Source organism: Desmodus rotundus, chromosome 3 (genome assembly GCF_022682495.2).
Source record: "Desmodus rotundus isolate HL8 chromosome 3, HLdesRot8A.1, whole genome shotgun sequence".
NCBI classification, from domain to species: Eukaryota; Metazoa; Chordata; class Mammalia; order Chiroptera; family Phyllostomidae; genus Desmodus; species Desmodus rotundus.
The window spans coordinates 145,258,287-145,265,438 of record NC_071389.1 but is presented as its reverse complement, the minus strand read 5'-3'; the positions used below and the strand labels follow the sequence as shown (position 1 = coordinate 145,265,438).

Here is a 7,152-nt window from a genome sequence, read left to right as displayed (position 1 = left end):
AAAGACACATTTTTTATATTCTTTTCCACAAAGTAAACATCTTCTGATTTATTTCAGCTTTTCAAATAAAACATTGCATGAATATATTGTAGGTAGTCAGGTCAATCAGTTCCTGCTTCAGCAAAGTGTTTTATCATTAGCTTCAAAGAAGATACTAGTAAAAGGTCATGCTTGCCAACTTCACTCATATTCAAGTTGTCTAAATTATAAACATTCTACCTTAAATGCTTTCATATTCTCTTAACTGCTCAATTACATTACTGCTCTATCAATGTCAAATTTATAGTACTTCAGTCATGCATTATTTTCCTTAATCCATTTTTAGCAATCCTTCTCAAATACCACTTAAAATTAAAAAAAATATTTCCCTATTTTAAATTTTTCAAATGGTGAGGTATATTACTTAAACATTGTACTATTTGAAAGTGTGCTTAAATTTCTTTTGACAGTATAGTTTGCCCTTGAATAACATGGGGGTTAGGGGACTAACCCCCTGCATAATTGAAAATCTGCGTATGACTTTTGACTCCCCCAAACTAAACTCCTATCAACCAGAAGCCTATGGAAATAGTAGATTAACATGCATTTTGTGTTACACATATTATATGCTGTATTTTCATAATAACAAAGTAAGCTAGAGAAAAGTAAATATTATAAAGAAAACCATAAGAAAGAAAAATACATATCTAGTACTATAAATATTTTTTCAAAAATTAGTCTGTGTAAGTGGATCCATGCAATTCAAAGCCATGTTGTTCAAAGGATTATTCTATGAGACACCGAGCTTAACTGAGCAATAATCTATGATGTAAGTGGAGCAAATTCCTAAAGTTGTATAAAAGTCAATACTTCTTTGTCTTCTAAAAATATACTATAGTCTGTTTGTTTTAAGATTTGGATTTAGATAATTAATATGTCTATTACTTAACCTTGTTTTCAGTACCCTCTTTACCTATGTGTACCTTAACAAGATTGCTTCACTGATATTCTAACTTTTGCTCGCTTCCATTGTAAAAACTATAGAAAGAGCTACTGGTAATATGAAAAATAGAGATATTTATTAAACAAGGTACAAGATATAAGAAATATTGTACATAGAACAATGATACCTCAGTCTCCTTCATAGTAGGCACCTTGGAACCTCACACAGTTCTCCCAGTCACCATCAGTTGCCCAATTGTATTTTCCTGAATCTCACTGATGATCTAAAATCTCTTTCTTTTCAAAGGTAATTTTAGTTTGGGGAAAAGCCAGAAGTCACAGGGTGCCAAATCTGGGCTATAGCGGGACTGAGTTACCTGGGTGATTATGGGTATATGTATATGTATATAGTATTATATAAAAATATATATAGCTATACAGCTATTAAAATTTATATGTATATAAAATTTATATATATTTATATAACATATAATTTATAATATAAAATTTATTTTTTTAACAAAGGTCCTATCAGTGATTAGTGGAGTCAGTGTAACACCTAGTTAGATCAGCAAATGTGTAAGCAGCAGTGATAATTTTCAATAACAGTTTTCATTTAACCAGATATTTTTTAGTTAATATTTTCCACAGTTGAATGAGAACAACAAAAAGAAATAAAGAATTAAGTGTTTTGTGGTAGTTCTGGAATTGATGGTTACATTCTGGATTCCCCATGCAAGCATAAAACCGATACTTCCTTGTTTTTACACTAGAGTTCAGTCTTCCAGAAGTCAGGTGCAAGTACGAGATTCTTCTGTAGCAGTGACAGAAAAATAATTGCTTGACTTGGCCAATATAGTCAAATGGCCAACTGTGAACAAATTCTAACCATTAGCTTAGTTTGTAAAGAATATTTCTGGTGTAATATTATTTTTTATTATTGTTGTTAAGTCTTAAAAAATGATCATTGTATTTGGAGGTGGTTGTTAGTGGTTTTGCTTCTGTTTAAAGCAGCCATAGGGAAAAGTTCAGATCAGCTCTTTTATATAGGTGCAAAGAGAGACTGATATAGCTATTAATTCTGCTTTAAGTGTTGTTTATTCAACCCTTGATAGAGACTGGATGCATATCAGAAGGCACTAGAACATAGAAATTAAGGGAAGATTCACAATAGACAGCAAGTCTTGGTATGAATTATCATTCCTGACATTGGTCTAACTTAAAACCTCTCCATGCCATGAGTTACTCATGTATGGATGAGGAAGATAATTACAATAACATGTGGTGGTATGAGGATTAAATTATGTATGTATGGTGCTTAAGACAGTGTCTGGAACACTGTATTTACTCAATAGATAAAAGCCATCATTATGTAGAGTATTGGATAACAGCAAAAGGCTCTAGGAAGTGGTGTTTTCCTACCAAGCAGAGAGGCTTGTGAGGATCTAAGAGCATCCATAAAGAGTTAACATGTAAGCAATACTTGAGAGTACTATCTTTCTTTTGGGTGCATGACAAGGCAGGGGTCCCTAAGCCCCTCCCCTCTTCAGGGGGTCTAGGGTGGAAACTGGAGGTCGGAGATTCTCAGTGTGTTGGGGGATCAATTTGGGGCAAGGACTCCCCAGTAGCTGAGGGACTCTCTTCCTGTCACTGGGGCCGGTGGTCCATGGGGCTCTTACTCCTTGGAGGCCATGCGGACCATAAGGTCCACCACCCTGTTGCTGTAGCCAAATTCATTGTCATACCAGGAAATGAGCTTGACAAAATGGTCATTGAGGGCAATGCCAGACCCTTGTCAAAGGTGGAGGAGTGGGTGTCACTGTTAAAGTTGCAGGAGATAACCTGGTCCTCGGTATAGCCCAGGATGCCCTTGAGGGGGCCCTCTGTTGCCTGCTTCACTATCTTCTTGGTGTTATCATACTTGGCAGCTTTCTTCAGGTGCCAGGTCAGATCCACAACTGAGACATTGGGGGTGGGGACACGGAAGGCCATGCCACTGAGATTCCCATTCAGCTCAGGAATGACCTTGCCCACAGCCTTGGTAGCACCATTGGAAGCAAGGATGATATTCTGGGCAGCCCCTTGGCCATCATGCCACAGCTTGCCAGAGGGCCCATCCATGGTCTTCTGGGTGGATGGCATGGACTATGATGGCATGGACTGTGATCATGAGTCCCTCCACAATGCCAAAGTTGCCATGAATGACCTTGGCCAGGGGGAACAAGCAGTTGGTGGTGCAGGAGGCATTGCTGACAATCTTCACAGAGTTGTGATACTTGTCATAGTTCACACCCATCACAAACATGGGGGCATCCGCAGAAGGGGCAGAGATGATGACCCTCTTGGCTCCACCCTTCAAGTGAGCCCCAGCTTTCTCCATGGTGGTAAAGACACCAGTGGATTCCACAACATACTCAGCACCAGCATCATCCCATTTGATGTTGGTGGGATCTCACTCCTGGAAGATGGAGATGGACTTTCCATTGATGACAAGCTTCTCGTTTTCAGCCTTGACTGTGTGTTTGAACTTGCCATGAGTAGAATCATACTGGAACATGTAGACCATGTAGTTGAGGTCAATGAAAGGGTCACTGATGGCGACAATGCCCACTTTGCCAGAGTAAAAGGCAGCCCTGGTAACCAGCTGCCCAATACAGCCAAATCTGTTCACTCTGACCTTCACCATCATGTCTCAAGGTTGAGGCTGACACTGTGCAGGAAGATGCAGCTGTCTGTCAAACAGAAGGAGCAGAAAGCCATGATTACTATTAAATAGGGCCTTAATTCACAGGCAGAAAGAATGTCAGTTACAGAAGGAGCCAGATTTCAGTCATTTCTGATGTTAAATTAGAGTTATTTCTGCTCTATACTTTTGGAAATCTTCTTGAAAATTAAAGAGGACAGGTGTAGTATTATCTATAACCCTGCATCAGAATGTATGAGTGGGGACTACCAAATGAAGTTAAGCTCAAAATGGGGTGATTGAGATCAATTCATCTGCAGAAAAAATTGACAGTAAATCATAGTTCTGTAAAGCAGAAGTTTGTTCTCTAAGGCATAAAGCTAATGTCTTATTTAGATCAATTAGGAGTGTTCACAGGTTCACAGGTTGGCATTGTGAACTCTCCTAGACTATATATGTTATCACAAATCAGTGTGGAAAACAATTCTGAACTAAGAATGCCAGAAAAACAGGGGGCATGTTCATGGGAAGAAGCCTGTTTAGTAGACATTCTGGGAAGAGATTCTCAATTTCAAACAGCCCTACAGTTGCTAATGTATGTATACTTGGAAAAGAAAAAAGGTTTACAAGAAATGACATTTTGCCGTAGATAGTTACCACCTTAATGGAGTCAAACTGGCATCAGGTACGTGCCAATATAATGCAATGGGAAGGAAAATAAGATTGCCTATATAGCACTGTTAAAAAGAGTTTTAAATGAAATCTAATTATGAGAAAACAATCAGAAAAATTGGGATAATACATTTGTTGAAGAGACTATTCTTCTCACATTACATAATTCTTGGAACCCTTGTTGAAGATCACTTTACCATGTAGGTGTGGATTTGTTTCTAGGCTCGTTATTCTGTTCTATTAGTCTATTGTCTGTTTTTATGCTAGAAATTGGCATTATAGTTATATATAAAAAAACACTGATATATGTTTAGTGTACAATGTAAAGGTGCCTGTGACTTATTCTTGTGTTTCAACAAACAAAAGCAGCAACAACATGTGTGTGCATGTGTGTGCATGTATGTGTGTTGTCATTGCTGAAGTCTGACAATTTTATCTCGATGTCTAGTATGGCGTCCCTTTCCAGCTTGCCTTCTGTCTGTATCACGTTAGGATGGCAAACTCATCACTGAGTCCCATCTATGGTAAGAAGTTTTGACTAGTATCAGGTAATTGCTAGAAACATGGATAGCTTCATAATTCATCAGGGGTTACCTGATTCAAATAATTATGTTAAACCCAAAATAAAACATGAGAGGCTCTCTTTGGATTAAAGTAATATTAGACAACAGAAATCCTTAATAAATGATTATTTGACTCAGGCAAGATGAAAAGAATTGCACAAGAAGCTTTCTCAATCATCATCAATCATCATTGTTTCTTGTAAAAAATTTCAGTTGTTGTTTAGTCAACAATTGTTCATCATTTTCTAAGAGCCAATACAATTTTTTTGCTTGTTTTATTTACCCAAATGGAATTAGCACCGACTGTGCTAGAGGCTCTGTTTTAAGATCTTTACAAATATGAAATGATTACTCCCCATCAAGATGGAGGCATAGGTAGAAATGCTTTGATTCCTTGCACAACCAAAAGAAGGACAACACCCAATTTAAAAACAGAAAACAACCAGAAATGCCAGAAAATTGAACTGTATGGAAGTCAACAACCAGGGACTTAAAGAAGAAGCATTTATCCAGGCTGGTAGGAGGGGCAGAGAGGATGAGGGGCAAAGTGGTGGCAGGAAAACTGGGTGGGCAAGGCAGCAGCTGGAGGACTGGGTGATAGTTGGTGGACTGGGCAGTCCCACATTCGAGTGCAGATAAGCTGGAAGGAACAGGTGTGGTCAAGATAAACTGTGCAACACAGGGTTCAAGCATGGGAAACTAAAGCCTCAAAACCTCTGGCTGTAAAAATCTGTGGGGGTAGCTGCAGGGAGAGAAATTCTGACTCACAGGAGAGTTAGTTGGAGAGACCCACAGGGTCCTAGAATCTACACAAACCCACCCACCCAGGAATCAGCACCAGAAAGGCCCAATTTGCTTGTGGGCAGTAGGGGAAGTGACTGAAAGCTGGCAAGAGCTGAGCAGGTGGCCTTGTTCCTTTTCTGCCCCTCCCCCACAAATAACACCACAACAAAGTGAAGTGGGTTGTCCTGCCCTGATGAATACATAAGGCTCTGTCCCTTACAATGTAACAGGTGCACCCAGGCAAAGAAATATGGCCCAAATGAAAGAACAGATCAAAACTCCAGAAAAATGAAGTGACAAGAAGATAGCCAGCCTATCAGATGTAGAGTTCAAAACATTGGTAACCAGGATGCTCAAAGACAGAATTGAGTACAGGCACAAAATAGAAGAAGAAGTGAAGGCTATGCAGAGTGAAATTAAAAATATATATATACAGGGAGCCAACAGTGAAGAGAAGGAAACTGGAACTCAAGTCAATGATTTGAAACAGAAGGAAAAAATAAACACTCAACCAGAACAAAATAAAGAAACAGGAATTCAAAAAAATGAGAAGAGGCTGAGGAACCTCTGGGGCAACTTTAAATGTTCCAATATCCAAATCATAGGGGTACCAGAGGGAGAAGAGGAAGAGCAAGAAATTGAAAACTTTTTGAAAAAATAATGAAGAACTTCTCCAATCTGTTGAAGAAAATAGACTTCTAGGAAGTCCAGAGAGTCCCAAAGAAATTGGACCCAAGAAGCATCGTAATTGCATTACCTAAGATTAAAGATAAGGAGAGAATCTTAAAAGCAGCAAGAGAAAAAGAGACAGTTACCTTCAAAGGAGTTCCCATAAGACTATCAGCTGATTTCTCTGAAGAAACCTTGCAGACAAGAAGGGGCTGGAAAGAAGTATTCGAAGTCATGAAAGGCAGGGACCTACATCCAAGATCACTTTATCCAGTAAAGCTATCATTTAGAATGGAAGGGCAGATATAGTGCTCCCCAGATAAGGTCAAGTTAAAGGAGTTCATTATCACCAGGTCCTTATTATGTGAATTGTTAAAGGGACTTATATAAGAAAAAGAAGAATATCAAAACTATGAACAGTTAAATGACAACAAACTCACAACTATCAACAACTGAACCTAAGAAAACAAAAACAAAAACTAAGCAAACTAGAACAGAAACAGAATCACAGAAATAGAGATCACATGGAGGGTTTGAGTGGGGAAAGGGAGTTGGGGAGAATGGAGGAAAAAGTACAGGGAATAACAAGCATGAATGGTAGGTATAAAATAGACAGGGGGAGGTTACAAATAGCATAGGAAATGGAGAAGTCAAAGAACTTATATGTATAACCCATGGACATGAACTAAGGGAGGAATGCTGGTGGGAGGGAGGGTGCAGGGCAGAGGGAGATAATGGTGAAAAAAATGGGACAACTGTAGTGGCATAGCTAATAAAATATACTTAAAAATTAAATATCAAATGATTGAGTTTAATTTTTATAACATCTTTAAGTCAGTACAATTATTGTCCTCATTTTAC

At 38.4% G+C, this 7,152-nt stretch overlaps 1 pseudogene; it reads right to left on the bottom strand.

The window, feature by feature from the left end:
* Nucleotides 1-2,596: 2,596 nt before the first annotated feature.
* LOC112319157 (glyceraldehyde-3-phosphate dehydrogenase-like) lies at nt 2,597-3,607 on the bottom strand (annotated as a pseudogene).
* Nucleotides 3,608-7,152: the final 3,545 nt, after the last annotated feature.